Raw genomic sequence first — 22,679 nt, forward strand, 5'->3', positions numbered from 1 at the left:
TGATATGACCTCACCTGAACTACTGCATACAGATCTGGTCTCCTGGTTTATGTGTTGATAGAGATAGTGGACAGAATGCAAAGGAGAAAGTGTTAAAGATGATGGAATATAGATTATTATGTCAGATTGAGAATTGCTGGCTGCAGTCACTAGCAAACAGAAGAAAGAATTGATATGACATAGACCTTCACACTTCTGATAGAAGTCGAAGGATAGATAGAATTCTTAAATTTGCAGAAAAAGTGAGTGATAGCATCCATAGAAGTTGGGAATGAATGCAGTCAAGTAAAGGATGAGAGCTAGATTTTTCTCTGATAGAGAATGTATGGTGGAAATAACTCATCTTTAGAAGTGCTGAATAAAAGTAGTAAATGAATCCCCCCCACACACACACACACATAGTAAGTCTCTCCAGTTGACTCATACTAAATCCATTCAAATGTGGACACTTTTACTTCTAAAATTATACTTCTCCTCACACATTATTCACAATCTTAGCTCACTGCCACATGGACACACATCCTACCAAATATTTATCTTTTACTTTCCTCAATCTCCTTACACACAACGAAATCATTTGTTCTTATGACGATCACATTTTTGGATTCCTACCATCATTGCATATTTGGATATGAGAAGTAAGCGAGAAAACCATTCTTACTTGCTTAACCTGATCATCTGCTTCTGGAAAGCAAATCTTGTGCATCTTCTATCACCATATAATGCCACTCAAACCTTTAATACCTCTTTCAAATGATTCTTCTACACCCTTGCTTCCATTCCTATCTATCAATTTTTCTACTCTAGGATCCCTACTCTAGAAACCAAACATGGGACATCTTCAAATCTCTTCAGGTCTCCAGTAAGCAGGCCAGCAGCCTCACACGGACAAATAAAAATTTATCTTCCACAAAAGACATTCACAAATATTCATGTGAAATAGAATTCAAAACCTACATCCTGGATTAAAAAAAAAAAAAAAAAGTGAATGTTAGTATGCAATTTACAAATTAAAAAAGTGGAAGCTCCTGCTGTTACTCTGGTCACTACTGGAATTTGCATTTTGTGCTAACTAGGTTCAGATAAGAGTGAATCCGGGGAGAGGAAAAACTCTGGCACTTGTATGGGACAGCAAAAAACAAACAAGAATCAAACTCATGTTAAATGCAAACAAAACCAGAAATAAGAATATGTAAAACTTCAATGATCATTTAATTATATCACACTATAACTAGATGAACTTTATGGCTATTCTTTCAGTTAAGTTGGATGCTCTCACGAAATATAAATTAAAATTTGGCTGCTATCACCCAATGCTGCCTAAATCTTTATAAATTATTTTGATAAAATAAACTTAAAGGACAAAATATGTACAAATGATTTTTGTAATATGCTATATGCATTTTATCTTATGAAATTTCTGGTACAGGGGTAAATGTGAGCATGGTCATCTAGAAGTTTTGTTTTATGGATTAATAACATAAAACCTTCATAAATATTCTAGTGTTTTTAAATTGAATAGTATAAATGTAAGCATTTACACAAGTCCCTTAAATAAGTGTTACAGAATTATAGAAATAAATGAGCTGATAGAATTTGAGTTAAACATGGTTCATTCTTTGAAATCTCGTGTGTATTTTGCTTCAGCCTTTTCAGAGGCAATTGCTTTATTGTTTCAGTAATACTACCTGTTGGGATCTCGCGATAAAATATCCCAAACCAAATTTACAATCAGTCAGAGCAGAAACCCGTAAAGTAAAATTTTAAGATTTTTTGAATATTTTTGCTGAATTTGCATGTTTGTATTTTTGATAAATATATAAAATAAAATTTGATACTATTTCTTACACATTTTTCTTTATGAAGTACAGAATACTAATGAAATTTAAAAAATTAAGTTAAATTTTTAAAACTTTATGATAGAGGAGGCAAAAAAAAAAAAAAAAAGTCTCTTTTCTGCCCCTCAGATTTCTTGTAGATACACAACTCACTGAAAAAAAAAAAAAGCTATCATTTTCGTTCCAATGTTAGACCTTTCATTAGTGAGGTGGATAGGAAACTGGCTTTCAGATCAGCAAGTTGTGTATGGGGGAGGCACTATCTTAAAAGAAGAACGTCACTATTGTACGCCCACATATGCAAGACCCCTTCGACACTTTTGCGCATGTCAGAAGAAGGAGAATTCATTGCGATAATAGAGTAATGAATTCGACTTGTGGGAAGAGTTGTTTATTATTATGTTGGAAAATTAACTTTTCTTTTATGAACATTGTAGTTTTTAAAGTGTTAACTATTTTGCTTGTATAACAGTTGGAAAATTTTATGTATAAAGCATGATTTTTCGTGTTGATAACCAATTTGTACATCCTTTATTTCTTTCTTCCCTTCACCATGAATTCCTGGCAATTTGCCAGCCCCAGTTCTATGAACTGTGGGCGTACAATAGCAGTGCACTGCGGTGGTCTGCTCTGGAACAACTGTTATTTAATTTGTATATTAACGATATTGGGATGGGTTTAACTAGTGATATACAGCTGTTTGAGGATGATGCAAAACTGGGGAGAGTGATGAGGAATCAAGCAGATGTTATAACCTTACAGAAGAACTTGAACAGATTGTATGAATGGGCAACAGTATGGAACTGTGAATTCAATGCTGCAAAGTGTAAAGTTCTGAAATTTGATAGGCAACGATGGGATGTAAAGTATACACTTGGGAGGGAAATTTTGGAGGAAGCTGAGGAGATAACAGAGCTAGGAGTGGTAGTGAACAAGAATCTGAAGTTCAGAGATCACACTGCACAAGTTGCAAAGATATCACATCAGATTATGGCACTGGTGCAAAGGACCTTAACTCATAGAAATACAGGTTCTGGTTCTAATGTATAAGGTCTCATATGGATTATTGTGTACAGATTTGGTCCCCTGGTTTTCATGGTAATGAGGATATATTAGAAAAAGATCCACAGAAGACTGATTAAGGTCTTTGGGATTTAAGAAATTGAAGACAGATTGAAGGAATGCAGTTTGAAAAGCCTTGTGAATAGGAAAAAGAAAATGGATATGATTGAAACATTTAAGTTCGTAAAAGGTTGTTACCAGGTTAATTAAAAATAAATTTTTCGTAGAATAGGGAAAAGGTGTAGAACAAGAGGACACACCTAGAATTTGTATAAGGAAAGTGTGAGAAGGTTCTTTTGGTTGTAAGAGTGGTTGGTTAGTGGAATGTGTTGCCTGACATTGTGGTGAATGTAGATACACTGAATGAGTTTAAAGCATGGTTTGATGGACTTCATGTGTAACATATGTGCCTCTTGTGATGGATCTTGGCTCCATGGAGGCCTGGTGTTAATAATAATAATTTATTACCTCTATGCTAAAAACATTTCAGGATGCTATTACAGTAATCTGCCATTTATCCGACCTTAAAATCAACAATTCATCAATTAACCAACCCTTGTATGTCAACTGACTTTGTTACAGCGCCATGTAATTGTACTTTGGTTATGTGACCCTTCAATTATCAGGACTGCAAACTGCTTTCCTAAAGTGGCTGATAAATGATAGATTACTGCAATTAGTTTACTGACCAATTATAAAAAAAGAAATGCATGCTTTGTATGTTTAAAATACTGGACTTCATTATTGAAACTCTCAGTGCCATCGACATAAATGCCAACCAACAGATCTTTCAAGCTAGACAGGAAGTGATCACATACATTAGCATATACTGGCTGATAGAGACAGCATAAATTCATTTAAAAAAAAATAAACAAAAAAAAATCTGTGAGAAATACACCACACCTATGTAAGACACTTAAAAAAAAGCAGGACTGCTATTTTTATTTATTTATTTAATAACAATCTCTATAAATTTGTCTTAATTGCAATTTTTTTAAGAGCAATTATTCTTATGATCAATTTTAATTATTGTACTAAATAAAAGCAATTTTAAATGAGAGAAAATTAATATAGTTTAGTCTGATATGAGATGGCAATACTGACAATGAGAACCAACAGGATTTATGTATGCAGTATTTATACTGGATACATATAAAATAATACAGGTATAATAATAAATGACACTGGTATAATATTACATATTTCCACCTCCTCAAATTTATAAGCTAAATCATATCTTGCTCAGGATTCTTTTTTTTTCCCTTCACCTAATGTGCTTTTTTTAAATCAAACTTATAACAAGGACTAAAAAATAATTTCAAAAGAAAAATGTGCACTTCCTCCCTTAATGACCAATATCTAATAAAGTCAACTAAACTATTGTAAATTTAAAATTCGGTTTACAGAAAAATTAGAATTTTTTTTTTAAGTGGGATAGTCCTTCAAATTAAAATATTTGAAAATAATTAGAATCAAACTAGTTAAATAATTATTATTATTATTCGTGACACCTCCAAGGAGTCCAAAGACTCATCGCTGGAGGACACCTACTGTCTCCACAACTTCTACTACCAATCATCTCCATCAACCAGCAACTAGTATTTTTTGTCTGTAAATTGCATGTGTTCTGAAGGGCCGATTTGTCTGTATGTGGGATGAAAAACCTGAGTTTCCAGGAGGGAAAATCCTGCTACCTCTGTATGAGATCGACTAACTCACCTTCAATTGAAAAAGTCCACAAAGATTCCTCCCATCACAACGAGAATCGAACTTAGGCCTATTCCAATCGAAGGGCGCAATGTACTGTCGTTCTTCAAATTGTACTACGGAAGCGTTATACTTATTAGTATAATGAAACTGGTCAAAAGTCTGATTTGGTTGCCAAGCTGATCTTGCTAATACAGTTATCAGTTTAAGAGGCAACAAAGATAATGATCATCACACTTCTGGTATCATTGCAGCATAACACTAAAGATCAAACAGAGAAATATGCCATTATCAGATGGTCAGCTTATTAGGAAGTTACATGTCATGTAATTCATTAACTGTACCCACTTTAATGTTAGTGATTTGTTATTTCAACTGAAAGGCTGAAAAACTATTTAAACTAATAATAATAACATATGGCTTAGATAGGACTGGCTATAAATCTAAAAATGAACTGTTGTGTTTGTTTACAAATTCCAGAAGTATCAGAAATAAAGGGTACAGTATTTTTTCGTGAAGATAGAAAGGACAGGAAGAGAGGGGGAGTGCTGCTGATGATAGCAGGGGAATTAAGTCCACGTAAGGTAGACATGAAAGAGGGAAATAGTGAGGCAGTATGGTGTAATGTGGAGGTTGAGAGGAAGACATTTAGTTGGATGTTGCTATAGGCCTGGGAATGTGGAAGGTGATGATGAAGAAATGTATAAACAACTTGGATTAGTGAACAAAGGAAGGGTAATTATTATGGGCGATTTTAATTATGACAGTATAGATTGGAATGAAGAGATAGCATTTGGGAATAAGGAAAGTGAATTTCTTAAGTTCTTGAGAGAGAACTATCTCAGGCAGCATGTAAAGAAAGGCACGCGAGGATCAAGAGTTCTAGATGTCATCATTTCATCATAGGATGCAATTGTTAGAGGGGGGGGGGGTTTCACATTTTCCTCCAGTTGGTGAAACTGATCATGAAGTAATCACCTATGTGTTGAAAGTTTATTTTTCACTTGGTTAGAATATAATAAATTTAGTTTAATCCTTTATCCAAGTGTGAGCAAACAAAGTTTGCACCTGAAAGTATCTTCAGGACTGGGGTAAGGTGATACAACACCAGGGCGACTCCTTGCAAAGGTGGAGCAAGCTACCAATACTCCTATCTCAATATCTCCCATAATGCAAAACACAATCTCCTTGTGGATATGTCTAATGTTATGCATTAAGGGAAGGGCCACTACCCAGACTAGTTTCGACCTTTATTGAGGTCTCTTCAGTGGAAGCCAGGCAGACTGGTATCTCCAAGTGGAGATACCAGTCAGAAGCATTAGCAAGGTCATCTCTACCTATAGGAGTTGCCAATTAGTGTGCCACCTTTTTAATAAATTACTCTGGATTTAGAGGAAGATGTTGAAAGTTTATTTTTCACTAGGTTAGATATAATAAATTTAGTTTAATCCTTTATCCAAGTGTGAGCAAACAAAGTTTGTGCCTGAAAGTATCTTCAGGACTGGGGTAAGGTGGTACAACACCAGGGTGACTCCTTGCAAATCTCCACTTGGGCCTGGCTCCCACTGAAGAGACCTCAATAAAGGTCGAAACTAGTCTTGGTAGTGGCCCTTCCCTTAATGCATAACATTAGACATAATGTTATGCATTAAGTTATCAAGTTATCAAGGAGATTGTGTTTTGCATTATGGGAGATACTGAGATAGGATTGTTGGTAGCTTGCTCCACCTTTGCAAGGAGTTGCTCTGGTGTTGTACCACCTTACCCCAGTCCTGAAGATACTTTCAGGTGCAAACTTTATTTGCTCACACTTGGATAAATGATTAAACTAAATTTATTATAATCACCTCTGTTGTGGCTAGTCATATGCTGGCTTTTGCGAGGAAAGGATATATGTGGAAATATATGGCTGGTGATTATGATAAGCTTAGGAGACAACTTTGAGCTATAACATGGAACGAGGAGGTGAGCAGAAAGGAAATGCTGCATGGGAACTTACAAAGAAATACATAACAGCATCAATGTACGAATGTATCCCAAAAGCCAAAAGGCTGAATAAGATTGGTGTAAAATGAATGAATATTTAGCTTAAGCATGAAATATGGAAAAAGAAAGTTCTTTGGAGGAAGTACAAGATGAATAATGGTAATTAGTCACATGAAGAATATAAAAGAACAAGCCAGAAGAGCGACTCAGTTGTTAAGGAAGACAAAAGTAGAGTATGAGCAGAAATTGGCAAATCAGGCTAAAAAAAAACCCTAGAGTTTTTTGTTTTTTTTTAAGATATGTGGCAAGTAGAATGATTATGGAAAGATGAAGTTAAGGGATGAAAGTGGTAGAATGGTAACTGCTGCAGAAGACATTGTTGAGGTATTCAGTGATCAATTTATAAGTATTTATAAGTGTGTTTCATCCTGATCAGGGTGGAATCATGAGGAACTTGAGTGTAGAGGACATAAAAGAGGATAGCTTAATTGTGAGTGAACAGGAGGTATTTGAGGAAATAAATAACCTTGATGTTAATAAGGCGATAGGATTTGATAAAATATCACCATGCATCTTAAGAGAATGTTCCAGGGAACTGGCAGTAGCATTGGCATGCCTGTTTAACAAGCGTTTTACAACAGCACAGGTTCCAAGGGAGTGGAAGGAGGGTAAAGTTCCACTGTATGAAGGTGGTGATAAGGCTGTAGCTTCAAATTATAGACCGGTCTGTATATCTGGAGTTGCGGTGAAGGTGCGAGAGTGATTGGTGAGAAGTAGGATACAGAAATGGGTTGATAACAGCAGTATTCTCTGTGGTTATCAGCATGGGTTTGTTAAGGGGAGATCATGTTTCACTAACTTACTTATCTACTATAACAATGTGACAAATATCTTGGACAGAGGAGATGTATATACAGTGGTATACTTGGATTTTGCAAAGGCTTTTGATAGACTGCCATATGACAAGCGCTTAATTAAATTGAAAGAGATGAGATTGGATAACAGACTTCTGTGTTGGATCAGTGACTGGCTGTCAGATAGGTATCAGAAAGTTGTATATGGGGGTGCAGTATCTCGAAAGAGAAAGGTCACCAGTGGTGTGTCACAGGGGTCAGTTTTGGGGCCATTGTTGTTCAATTTGTATGTTAATGATATTGGGTTGGAATTAACTAGTGATATTCAGCTGGGGAGAGCAATGCACAGTCAGGCTGATGTTAATGCCTTACAAGAGGACTTGAATAGATTGCATGAATGGGCAGGTAAGTAGAACTATTAGTTCAATCTTACCAAGTGTAAGGTGTTGAGATTTGGTAAGCAACGATGGGATGACAAGTATACACTTGATGGGGAAACTTTAACAGAAGTAGAGGAGATGAGAGATCTTGGTGTGATGGTGGAGAAGGACCTGAAATTCAGGGAACACATTGCACAAGTTGTGAAGACATTACATCAAATAATGGCAATAATGCGGAGAACCCTGACATGCAGAAATAGAGAGGTTATGATTCCATTGTATAAGGCCTTGATCAGGCCTCATATGAATTATGAATTATTGTGCACAGATTTGGTCGCCAGGTTTTCATGGTGACAAGGATATGTTGGAAAGGGTACAGAGAAGATTCACAAAAGGTAGTCAGTGGTCTTTGGAATGTTGAGTACGAGGACAGATTGAGGGAATGCAAGTTGATCATATCCCCCCCCCCTTCCTCATGAATAGGAGGAAGAGGGGGGGTATGATCGAGACAAACTGGTCAGGGGTTATTATCAGGTAGACATGGAAGAGATTTTTCATAGAATTGGAGAGGGGAGTAGACCAAGACGCCATTGCTGGAGACTGTATAAGGAGGGTGTGAGCAAAGTAGTGAGAAGCAGGTTCTTTGCATGGAGGGTGGTTGGTGAGTGGAATGCATTGCCTGAGTGTGTTGTGGATGTGGACACATTGAATCAGTTTAAGACAAGGTTGGATGAGCATCGTACATAATAGTGAGTACCTCCCACGATGAGTCTCTGACTCCATGGAGGTCAGGTGTTGATAATAATAATAACTAATATTACATATCTATAATATACAGTCATGAAAATACTATAATTACATTTTAATTATATTATTATATGACACCTCCAGGGAGTCTAAAGACTCATCAATGGAGGGCATCTACTCCATGACTGTCTCCACCACTCAATTCACCAACTACCACGAACCACAACTACACCGATGCCTTCTACCACCACCACTTTCACAGACAATCACAAACATCCATGCCCATGGCAGGATTTGAACCCGCAACCTTTTGGTTGGAGAGCAGATACACTAACCACTTCGCCAACCAGGTTGGCTGGTTGGCTGAGTGGTTATATGAACTAAATAATCCCCAAGCCCCAAAAAAAAGTTTTCAAAGAACCAGAAAGGATGGGGGGGGGGGGGCACACTATACTGCTAACAGAATATAATCACAATTTTTCCAAGGTGTTTTTAATATATATATATATATTAAACATAATGGATTTATATTAAAAAATAAAAAAGTATGCTAAAACTGAGAACTTTTATTGTTAAAAGACCATAAGATTTAATGATTACAAATACAAAGAGCCAACAAGTTTCACTAGCCACTGTCTAGCATTTTCAAGGCTGTACTGGTATGAAAACAAATGCATCAAGTTACATAAAAACATACACTTTAGTAACTGTTAGGCCGCTACATTTGATAATTCGTGTTTGATGGCGTGCATACGTTCTAAAGCTTCAGTCAGAATCTGGTACATGACCACGTGTTGTGTAGTTTTTTGCATATTGTAGTTCTGTTGAGCTGAGAGAATTGATGAGATATTTCCATATGTATGGAATATCTCATCAATTCTTGATGAGATATTCCTTGATTTGTATTTAAATTATTGCCTGTGCATAGCACCACTGCTGCTTCTTTGAAAGTTCTGTGTCTGTAGTCATTCTCGATGTAAGGCATAGAACTGTTTTTCCAATCTATAACGTGATTTTTGATGTTGAGAAATGATGAGCTAAACCAGATGTGATGATTCTAATATAAGACGTAATATAAGATATAAGACAGAAGGAACACATGGGGGATGTGTTCCTTCAGTCTTATTTCAAAACTTCTAGAGATCTGTCCAATGTAAGAAAGGATTCCTGAGGCTGCTACAGCAAATACTATCAGATTCAATAGTACGATTATTCTTGCCTCAGCAAAACCACCAACACCTAATACTACTCCAGATGATAAGAAAGCAATCCGCAATTTACGTAACAAAGACATTATAATAACCAAAGCAGACAAAGGAAATTTAACAGTCATTCTCAACTAGAAAGATTACTTTAATAAGATTAACTTGTTACTAGCAGAGAGTTTCACGTACCAAGTCTTAGATAAAAATCCATCATGAGTAATCACCTGGAGACTAACGCTCTTATCCGCAATATGACCGGTTGGTCGGATGAACTAATAAAACAACTTAAATTCTTACACCCTATCACTCCAAGCCTTTATGGGGCACCGAAGATTCATAAAGAAAACGTACCACTCCATCCAATAGTTGATGGAAGATCCTCACCTATGTACGCACTACTAAAGCATCTGGCAAATTTAATGAAAAGAAAAAATAGACAAACAGAGACCTACATTAAAAACTCTCAACAATTTGTGGAAAAAATCAAAAGGATCAAAATATCACAAACTGACATTATGGCTAGTTTAGATGTAGCGTCCTTATTCACTAATGTACCGGTCGTAGAGGTGGTCAACATTCTAAAAGATCTCTTCCCTCAGGACATCACCGAGTTGTTTCATCATTGCCTGAAATCAAATTTCTTCATAGTAAATAACATAGTATACAAACAATCAAAGTCTAGCCATGGGTAGCCCCCTCTCACCACCATGCTCAGGCCTATTTATGGAAAAACTTGAAAAGGATATTTTTTCCACCATTTCACCTAAACCATCGATTTGGTGGAGATATGTCGACGACGTGTTCATCATCTGGAAGGATACCATGGAAAACCTTCTCGTGTTTCTTAATAAAATCAACTCGCTACATAATAAGATCAAATTCACTATGGAACTGGAAAAGAACAAAGAACTACCCTTCCTTGACATACTGGTGAGGAGAGAAGATAACAATGTCCAACTGTCCATTTACAAGAAACCCACAGATACAGGTAGATATCTACATTATTCGTCTAACCATCATAGATCACAAAAACACAGCATCATTCATATGCTCCGTAATAGTGCCTTAAGGTCTATTTCGAAAGAAGGAGATGTACAGAGAGAACTGTCACAAATAGCTAACATTCTATCTCTGAATGGATGCCCTTCTAACATTTTAAACAAATTGCTTTTTAAAGACAATCCCCAACAATGTGGAATGGAGTCCCAATATGTGTGTGCACAGCTGTCATTCCATATATTAATTCAGTTTCCACAAAATTGACAAGAATGTTAAAAGCTCATAACATCAGAGTGGTTTTTAAACCAACTACGACGATCAGGCAAGTCTTAAGATCTCCGAAAAATGAGGTACCTTTCTTCAAAGAGTGGTTTTTAAACCAACTACCACGATCAGGCAAGTCTTAAGATCTCCCAAAAATGAGGCACCTTTCTTCAAATTTCCTGGAATATATAAAATTCCATGCACGTGTGGCCTTTCTTACATTGGACAGACCTCTAGAAGTTTTGAAATAAGACAGAAGGAACACATCCCCAATGTGTTCCTTCTGTCTTATATCTTATATTATGTCTTATATTAGAATCATCACATCTGGTTTAGCTCATCATTTCTCAACATCAAATCACGTTATAGATTGGAAAAACAGTTCTATGCCTTACATCGAGAATGACTACAGACACAGAACTTTCAAAGAAGCAGCAGTGGTGCTACGCACAGGCAATAATTTAAATACAAATCAAGGAATATCTCATCAAGAATTGATGAGATATTCCATACATATGGAAATATCTCATCAATTCTCTCAGCTCAACAGAACTACAATATGCGAAAAACTACACAACACGTGGTCATGTACCAGATTCTGACTGAAGCATGCACGCCATCAAACACGAATTATCAAATGTAGAAGCCTAACAGTTACTAAAGTGTATGTTTTCATGTAACTTGATGCATTTGTTTTCATACCAGTACAGCCTTGAAAATGCTAGGCAGTGGCTAGTGAAACTTGTTGGCTCTTTGTATTTGTAATCATTAAATTTTATGGTCTTTTAACAATAAAAGTTCTCATTTTTAACAGCTTAGACCAAAAATGAACAGTTTAAAAAAGTATGCTCTTGGATGTCGAATAAAACATCCGAGATATGACCATATTTGGATTATTTGCTATATCTATTTATATAACATGGTCATATCTATTATGAAATGAAAGGATGATAAATTATTAGTGAATTATTCGGTAGAAATATCCAGTGAATTTATTTCAAATATACAGGCAATGCTGATCAGTTACAAAGTTGTACAATGTAAAAATTTGAACAGTTGCAATCTCTTAAGAGAATCATTCTAAAAGTGATGCCTACATGCAGAAGCGCCACTAGGGTCTTTGGCACCCACATTCAATTTCTATCTAAGCACCCCTGTAACAATCCAGGCGTGTGGTTCTGCAGGCATGAAGGGGTTGGCGCCCCCTTCGTAGCGGCGCCAGCATGCACCGAATGCTCTGAATGCCCGCTTCCACAGGCTCTGCCTGCATGCACAAGGCACTTGAATTGTGTGATAGCTTTGAATTCATTCACATACCTACACTCACAACCGCATATTTGTTGGATGCCAGGTCACTTTACCTAGCAAAATAAAGACAAGAAGTTTATTACCAATTATTCCAACATTACAAAAGGGAAAGCAATGCTTTTCTTCACAAAATGGCTTGGGATAAAATTTACATTGATCATTATGACCTATGAAATCAAAATTCAGTCTTATTATTCAATCAATAATAGAGCAACCTCCAGGAAGTCAAGGACTCATCAAGTTGGTCCCCACACACACACACACACCAACTAATATATCTTTTTGGAAATTTATTTTGCACTTGGTTAGACTATAATAAATTTGGTTTAATCCTTTATCCAAGTGTAAGCAAACAAATTTTGCACCTGAAAATATCTTCAGGACTGAGGTAAGGTGGTACAACAATAGGCAACTTGCAGCAAAGGTGGACCAAGCTCTCATCACTCCTTGTCTCAGTATCTCCCATAATGCAAAGCACATCTTCTTGCAGACATGTATACTGCTATGCATTAAGGAAAGGGCCACTACCCAGACCGGTTTCGACCTTTATTGAGGTCTCGTCGGTGGGAGGCAAACTCAAACGTGGAGATACTAAGGCAGAAGCAATAGGAGAGGTCATATTTACCTATACTTATATTAGGTAAATCATTTTTACCTTTATTTGCTTACACTTGAATAAAGGATTAAACTAAATTTATTATAGTCTAACCAAGTGCAAAATAAACTTCCAACATCTTTCTCTAAATCCAGAGTAATTCAATAACAAGGTGGTACACCTGTTGGCAACTCGAATAGGTAAATATGACCTCTCCTATTGCTTCTACCTTAGTATCTCAACGTTTCGGTCTGCCTTCCACTGATGGGACCTCAATAAAGGTCGAAACCGGTCTGGATAGTGGCCCTTCCGTTAATGCACAGCAGTATACATGTCTGCAAGGAGATGTGCTTTGCATTATGGGAGATACTAAGACAAGGAGTGATAAAGAATTAAATTAAATTTATTATTATATCTTTTGAATTCATTTACATGCCTGCACTCGACCACAAAAAGCAATCCATTCCAATCACACCCTACTCAGAAAAATCTAGCTCTCACCCCCTTCTTCCCTGCATTCAATCTCAACTTCAATGGATGCTCTCTCTACCCACCCTCCATAAAATGAAAAATTCCATCTACTGGTATCCTGTATGACACTTTCAGAAGTTTGTAAATTTCAATTCATATCACTCTTCTTTCACCTGTTTGCTAGCATCTGCTGTCCACAAATTCTCAATTGTTCTTCATAGTCTCTATTCCACAATTCCAACATAATTTCTAACACTCCTTTGCAATCTTTCCACTATATCAGCATTGTGAGAGAAACCAGACCAGCCATGAATTAAAAAAAGTCAAAGTGAGATCATGTCATTGCTTTGTAAAGTAAAATGACTTCCTTATCCATTCATTTAAAGTTAATTCAACATTGCAATTATCCTCCGAGTAGTATTTGCAATCTTTGATATATGAACCTTTGAACGTCAACTTCCTATCTACTAAAATGTCAAGATCCCTAGACTGATCAGTTTCTTCTAACATAATCGTACGAATATAATATGACATAGGATCTCATTATACCAAAGTGAATGACTTAACATTTACTAACATTGAAATGGCAACCATTTTCACATGCCCACAATCCTAGCCTATTTAAAATCATTCCGAAAAATTAACCGCACACATTCATGAACCCTATCTATCTTTGCTTCATCAGCAAACAGCTGTATGTCACCTGTCAAATACTTCCCAATGTAATTAATGTAAAGACTGAATAACAATGGAACAAGGACTGATCCCTCATGGGACACCATATAGTGTACCACAAGGTGACTTTAAATTTTACAACTCATATCTCCTATATACCATTTTTTGACATCTGTCAGTCAGTCAGCTGTCCTCTTATCCACAATAATATTTTATAATTCAATCCTATATTCTGCAATTTTTGCAAGTCTTCCATGGTGGATGTTGTCAAAACTTTAGTAAATTGCAGAAGTATTATGGTCTATCCATCCTTCTTGTCTAACTCAATGGTAACATTATAAAATATGAGCAAGTGGCTCAAACATAACCTACCCATAGTAAAACTACGCTCTTCATTCATTGCAAATTTTAGATTCTCTCTGTCAACCCATTTCAGTATATGAGCTTTTACTAACTTTTCAAAAACCTTCAATCTACAGATACTGATCATCTCGTCAAATTCCTGACACGTACCCTCAAGGGGTGTACAGGATATGATAATACTACATGAAAAACTTACATCATTACTAACTTCCTATCTACGATTTTCCTCCTAATCAATCTGTTACCTGTCAAGACTCCAACATTATCAGATCTTATATTTCTATCTTCTAAGGCCTTTTACTGTTTCAATCCACCTATATTTTGATCTTTCTCTTTTCCTCCCAACCTGGAAGAGAACACTTGTTTTGCTAATCATTCCTCTCTCATTGTTTAAGCGACCATACCACCTGAAATTAGCTCTGCTAACACATTCCTGGATGCTAACTAACAATGCCAAGTTCTTTCCTAGTATCCTCGTGCCCCTAATCTTTCTCAGGACTCTCATATCTGCGGTCTCTAGTCTTTGGTCGAGTGTTTTATTTCTAACCCAGCTCTGAGATCCATAAGTCAAAATTGGTTTGAGCACTGTCTTGTATATCAGCATTGTGACAGAAACAGACCAGCCATGAATAAAAAAAAGTCAAAGTGAAATCATGTCATGACTTTGTAAAGCAAAATGACTTTCTTATCCATTCATTTAAGGTTCATTTCAGCATTGCAATTATCCTCTGAGTAGTATTTGCAATCTTTGATATATGAACCTTTGAATGTCAACTTCCTATCTACTAAAACGCCAAGATCCCTAGACTGATTTACAGTCTAATTAGACTGATTTACAGCTAATTTAGTGTTTTGACTAATTTTTTTCTCTTATTCCATATAAATTCATTCAGCTGACTTCCTACCATGCCAGCTTTGTTGATTCTGTTGTCTATTTCCATATTTCATTTATCATTTTGAAATGAAAATTGTGCCTAAGTGGCTGAAATGTTTTACTTGTTCTATAGGTTCTCCATTCACAATGCAGTTGACATTTTCAATGCTTCTGCATATTTTCATTATCATTGGCTTGTTATTGCTGACCTTCATACCATATCTATTACAACAGTTATTCAATTTAGTCAGGGAGTCTTGCAGACTTGAAGTGGATGTATTTAGAAGTATAACATTGTCTGCATAAAGCAAAGATTAACATCTCCAATTTTGATATCTGGTTTAATACCACTTTCCTTCATAATGTGATCCATATAGATAATGAATAACAAAGGGGATAATGTACATCCTTGTCTGACACCAGATTTAACATTAAACCATCTTCCTGCATTTCCTTCAATTCTAACTGCTGACTTACAGCTCAAATAAAGACTAAGTATTGCTTGATATAGTGCCCGATTGACACCACATACCTGTAGAGTTTTGAATAGCTTCTCTCCTTGGCACCTTGTCATATGTCTTTTCTAGATCTACAAAACTTAAATACAGATCTTTATCATATTCGCATGATATTTATCGTAAAATGAAAATCTGATCCTGGCAGCCTCTATTTGCCCCGAATCTGCTTTTTCTTCTTCAAGTTACCCTTCCACAATCCTTCTCAACCATTTCTCAAGTATACTTGCATAAATCTTACCAGGAATACTCAGTATGGAAACAGCTCTGTAATTCTCACATTCAGTTTTATTTCCCTTTTTTGCATATTCAGTTGACTATAAGAGCTCTACTCCAATCATCTGGAATTCATTACTCTGTCCAGGCCTTCTGAACTATGCAGTGCAGCCACTGTAACTTTTATACTTCCATACATGAGCATTTCTGGTCGAATATCATCTACTCCTCCTGCCTTTCCACATTTCAGGCTTTTGATGGTTTTTTCTACTTCAAGTATGGATATGTATTCCTGATTGTATGTCTGTTAAGTGTTTTTTACTACTGTGCTATCATCACTGTTTGTTTCATTTAGCAATTTTTCAAAGTAATTACTCCATACATCAAGGATATCTTTTACACCAGTTTTCATGTCACCTTTATCATCTCTAATTCCTTTTACAGCACTCTTTCCTCTATTTCTGAGCTTTTCAAACAGCCTTCAGAATATTTTGGCACCTTCTTGATATTTATTTTCTATGTTCTTACCAAAGTCTTCCCATGACTTTTGTTTAGCTGGTTTTAAACAGTGTTTAAAAGCTTTTTTACATTTGTCTTTGTATTCTCTAAGAGCACAAGGTGACTTATTTGCCAGGAACTTTTGATATGCTTTCTTCTTTTCCTTCAATGCATCTTAACTTCCTGTGTCCACCACGGAGCTCCGATTTTTCTATCTTTGCAGACAACCTCACCACATGCCTCTCTGGGCTGAAGCAGCGTTTTCTTCAGGTGTTGTGCAATAGAATTATCATACATTGTTTCCATTTCTGTGGAATCTACCCTGTTCTGAGACTTAAGTTATATAGACTGGTCAGAGGAACAGCCAGTTCAGCTGAACACTTAACATCTATATCATTATTATTATTATTATTACGGGTATCTCCATGGAGTCAGTAGACTCATCGCGGGAGACCCAAGCTAGCAAAACAATATCTGTCATATCTCTTCTTGAATTCATTTACAGATGAAGAGCTCACAACAAAGTCAGGCAATGAATTCCACTCATTCACCACCCTCCAGGCAAAAAACCTTGTTCTGACACCTTTGTTAACCACACTCTTCTTTAATTTCCAGAGATGACCTCTTGTTCTTCCATCACTATCGCACAGCTGAAACATTTCCCCTGCATCAATCCTATAAAAACCTTTTAGTAATTTGAATGTTTCTATCATATCCCCTCTTCTTCGCCTATCAACCAATCTCTGCAATCCACAAGCTCTCAATCTATCAATGTAGGGAGCATTTTTTATATCACTCACCAACTTGGTCACTCTTCTCTGAACCCTCTCCACAGCCTCCTCATCTCCAAGGAATCCAGGTGACCAGACCTGAGCACAGTAATCCAAATGTGGAAGTATCAATGCTTTATAAAGGGGAATAATAACCTCTTTATCTCTGGATGTCAGTGTGTTCCTCAACAACCAAGTAATCCTATGTGCAATCTTGGACACCTTAGCAATGTGTCCTCTGAACTTCATCTCCTTATCTACCAATACCCCTAAGTCCCTAGCCTCATCAATCTCTTGGAGTACCTTTCCATCGATGTAGTACACAGCTGGTAATCTTTTAATCCCAAAATGCAAGACTTTACACTTTTCCACATTGAACTGACATCCATTTTCTTTTGCCCATTTTACCAGCTTATTTAAATCCTCCTGCAAACTTTCAACATCAGCTTGATTTTTTATTGCACTACACAACTTTGCATCATCAGCAAACAACTGAATATCTCCCTTTAAGCCGTTTCCTATATCATTTATATACAAATTAAACAACATTGGCCCAAGCACAGAGCCCTGAGGCACACCACTGGTCACCTGCCTCATTCTGGACTCGGCTCCTCCATACACCACCTTATGGTATCTCTCCCTGAGCCATTTTCCTATCCATATCACCAATTTAATATCCATTCCCATCTGCTCCAATTTGCGTAACAGTGTTCTATGGGGTATCCTGTCAAAAGCCTTAGCAAAATCCAGAAGTACCACTGTGTAGCCAGTTCCTTTGTCCAACTCTGATGTTATTCTATTATGGATAGTTAATAGATTGCTAAGGCAGGATCTACCTTTAATAAAACCATGTTGGCCTCTATAGAGTATCATATCCTGATCCACCCATTCTTGAATTTTGTCTTTAACCAACTTTTCCAATACTTTTACCACTACTCCTGAGATGGTGATTGGTCTGTAATTCAATACTGCAGTTTTAGAGCCACCCTTATGCAAAGGAACCACTTTGCCTAACTTCCACTCCCTAGGGACCATACCAGAGTTCAAACTTAAATTAAATATCCAGGTAAGAGGGGTTGACAATTCATTTGCACATTCATGCAACACCCGAGCTGATATTCCATCTAAGCCTACTGCAGTGTTTGCATTTAAGTTTCGCAATATATTTAATACCTCTGATTCTTTAGCTTCAATTCTCACATTAGGTATTGCTATAGGTATAGAGATATCCTCACTTGGGTGATAGACTTTTGAGAAGTGATCACTCAGTAACTCGACTATTACATCTGATTTTGTCACCTCAATACCATCAGCACCCACTAAGGTTATCCTTCCGAAGTCATTCTTCCTCTTACTTGCCACATAGCGGAAGAACTCTTTGGGATTACCCTTGATCTCTTTGGCTAAGGTCTTCTCATAATCTGATTTAGCTTTTCTTACTATGCTGGTAACCTTCCTAGCTTGAGCCTTGTACTGCTCATGGGTGTCCTGATCGCCCTTCTCCTTGTAAATTCTCCATAACATTTTCTTTTTTTGTAGTTCAAGCTTGATACTACTGCTCATCCATCTAATGCCTGCCTTGTTTGACCTCCTGACCATGGGGACACAATCTGATATTGCTTTCCTCAGATACCCGCTGATTTTATCCCAAGCACTGCTAACATCTTTCCCTTGCAATATGTTCTGCCATGGGATGGCTGCAAGCTCACTCCGAAGCTTGTTATAATTGCCTAACCTGTAGTTTCGTACATACCCCTTCTTAATAGAAAAATCCACAGATTTTGCAACCTCCCAAGTCAATACCACATGATCGCTTTCACCAACTGGAGGTAACGAGGTCACCTTACTTATGCATATAACCTCTGAACCAATAACCAGGTCCAACACTCTCACACCACGTGTCCATTCAGTTACGTGCTGTTTCAAGTAATTATCTCGTAGCAGATGTATGAACTCCATTTCCTTTTTGCTACGTGATATTTCCTCCTTCCAATTGATATCACCATAATTAAAATCCCCCATAATAATCACTAAGCCTTCACTCATTGCACTAAGTTGCTGATGCATGAATTCAATATCTCCCCCTGTACTCCCTGGCCTATAGCAGCATCCAACTGTATATTTGGTTGCGTTGGTCACTGTTTCGCACCAGACTGCCTCAAATGAACTCTCATTCACATGTCTATCATCATGATATACTACTTTCTTTGGCTGCAACACATCAGCTATCATCAACAGTACTCCTCCTCCTGTTCTATCTTCTCTATCCTCCCTGAAAATACTGTACCCTTCACATTCAATTCCAGTGACCACATCTTCTGCTGACAGCCAAGTTTCACTAATGCCTACAACTTTTGGTGAGATTTCACTGACTAATGCCAAAAATTCTTCTCTCTTATTTCTAATGCTTCTAGCATTGGTATACAAAAATTGCAGATTCCCTCTAGATCTTGTACCGGCTTTAGAACTGATATATAAGTCACTAACTACCGTAGTCCTATGCCGATTTTTTTTCCCCTCTCTTCTGCAATTTATTCTGCCTATAAGGATCAATAAATACACAATCAGTGCTAAAGTTTCTCTCTCTTACACTCAACCTTTTCAATATTAGTTTCCCTGCCCAATAACTTCAACCTGTTCAGAAAACAATAACTTCTTCAATCTCTTATGTCCTTCCATGTTAAGATGCAGTCCATCTCTAGCATACAACTGCCTTTTTCCTTCAAACACACTCCAAACATCAACAAACTCCAGACCTCTTTTTCTGCACATTCTTGCAATCATATCATTCATTATCATTGCTCGTCTACTTAACTCGTAATTGTCAAAACGAGGCAGCACACACACTATTCTCCCATTGACACTTTTCCTCTTCACAATATCTAAACAGTTCCTATTGAAAAATTCTTATTCAGTTTGTGCAACAGCTGCACTGCCCTCCTCCACATATAGCTAAGGTTCTTCAACCAGTAAAGAGGTAGCAATGAACTCAATGTTAAATATTAGTTGGTGGCTTTTGAAAAAATAGGCACTCGTTAATATAATAATCTCCTCTGCATCTGTTAAATGCTATCTACATTTAGGAGTTATTCTTTCATTTACCTGCAACATAATTAAAATTATTTTTGGCTGTCCTTGGCTTGTAGAGCCTCTTTTCCCAATACTCCTGCCGCTATCATACCCAGATGGCTCTATTGCATCATCATCCACAGAAAAAGTCAATCTCCTGGCTTTACACTTTATCTCCAATGCACACATAACTATGGTAAAAGCCCCCTAACCATGCCAGACACCCAATACTCAATGACCCCATTGTTCTTTTGCCAGATCAGAAGAATATTGTAAAAATTAGACACTAAAAAAATTTCTGGGCTCTGCTCTGGTAGCATTCCTCCAATGGTCCTGAAACTTTGTGCACCAGAACTGACTCCAGTCTTATGTCACCTGTTTATACTCTCTTACTCCACTGGTATCTACCCCACAGCCTGGAATTTCAACCCATTCCCAAGGAATGGGTTGAAATTGGCCTATTTCAACCCATTCCCAAGAAAAGTGACAAATCACTGTCATCAAACTATTGCCCTATCTCACTCATCTCAGTCCTATCTAAAATAATGTAGAGAACAATCAATTCCTGACTCCTATACTATCTTGAAGGAACCAAGCTGATATATGACCACCAGCATGGCTTCCAGATCAACCCAAGAACTACTCACATTTCACCTATCTCTGGAAAAATTCCATGGAAAAGTTTGGTGAATCTCGAGTGATATCTTGATATCTCCACTTCTGACTTAGTCTGATACAAAGGCCTACAATGCAAATTTCCATCATTTGGTCTTACCCACGACCTACAACTGAATCAGCCATTCAATTGGATTCACACTACATATGAAGGTGAATGGTTCCTTATCCTCTCACTATTCAACTAATGCTGGTATCCTATAAGGTTCTCTTCTCTCACCAACCCTCTTCTTTCTGTATATCAACAACCTACTTCAGTTGACCTCTAACCCAATACAGTTTTGCAGATGGCAGCACATTGAACAAACCTTATTCTGTGCAAATCATCTCAACCTACAGAATATTAAACACAACTTCCCTCAATTCTGATCTCCAAGCCATTCCCAATGGAATCCAAATAACCTTGTCAATTCCAATGCTAGCAAAACCTAGCAATTTCCCACAAAAAAGAACCATTTTCTTCCAGTATTATCCTTGACAGAGCTCAAATTTTCTAGTTAAAGTGAGATTTCTCTTCTTGGAATCACCCTAACATCAAGCCTCTCCTGGTATAAAACACAACCATTACCTCCTCAGCTTCCAAAAAAACTAGGATTTCTCTTCTGCTCAAGATGTTACTTCACCTCCAAAGCTGTTAACCTTGTATAAATCAGAAATGCAGATGGTAGCACATTGCACAAATCTCATTCTGCAGAAATCATCAACCTACAGAATATTAAACACAACGTCCCTCAATTCTGATCTCTTGAATACTGCTCTCAACATCTGGGATGGGACCCTAAGAGTTCCCTCAAAATACTTGATTCAATACAGAGGAAGGCGATTAGATTGATTAATAATAACCCATCTTTTGCCAACTCACTAAACTCACTTTTGCAAAGGCATTTTGTTTCTACAATGTGTGTTCTATAAATATTTCCATGGCAAATGTTGACATGACATAGCATGAATAATTCCCCCACTCGGTATTAAGTCCATTGGAACCCATGTCGCTGCTGCGCCCAATATCCCCCCCCCCACCAGTATAACCTCAAAATCCATAGAACTAGTTTCTTTTCCTCCTGTATGAAGAACAGTGCTTCTCCTTACATATTTCCTCAAGGAAGACAATATACAGGCTTTTATATCAAATGTAAACAAGTTTCTCCTTTCCCAACCCACACACTGTACTAACATGATAGGTTGATTAACCAACCTCTCGTGTATGGGCTCAACATTAAAAAATCAGACTTAGCTTTCCATACAAGAGTTGTAGTTCTTCTGGCCTTCTTATAATTTTCATAACTGACATTATCCTTATGGAATACAATATTTCTTTCACATCTTTTTTTCTTGTGAATCTCTTGCTTAATAAGACTACATATCCATTTCATTCCTATCCTATTTATTCTTCAAACTCTAGATTCCAATATTGCATCATTTAAGTATTTTGTAAATGCTTCCCATGCACTGCCAATATCCTTACCATCTAGAAATTGATACCATGGGACATAACCTAGTATAAACATAAGTCATAATTTCCTGTTTATAGTTCAGCATGTAATCTTTTCTGAATGGAACATTCATAATATTAGCCATTCATTTGCCATGCTAATTTGCAGTGCATTC

General features: G+C 36.9%; 1 protein-coding gene across 3 annotated transcripts in view; it reads right to left on the reverse strand.

Annotated features, from left to right (window-relative positions):
• The window catches only part of Ypel (Yippee-like), a 349,317-nt gene that overhangs the window by 194,525 nt on the left and 132,113 nt on the right, over positions 1-22,679 (reverse strand). The window lies entirely within an intron of this gene.

The sequence above is a fragment of the Typopeltis vanoorti genome, chromosome 4, assembly GCF_054136105.1.
Source record: "Typopeltis vanoorti isolate ZY-2024b chromosome 4, IOZ_Tvanoo_1.0, whole genome shotgun sequence".
Classification (NCBI taxonomy): Eukaryota; Metazoa; Arthropoda; class Arachnida; order Uropygi; family Thelyphonidae; genus Typopeltis; species Typopeltis vanoorti.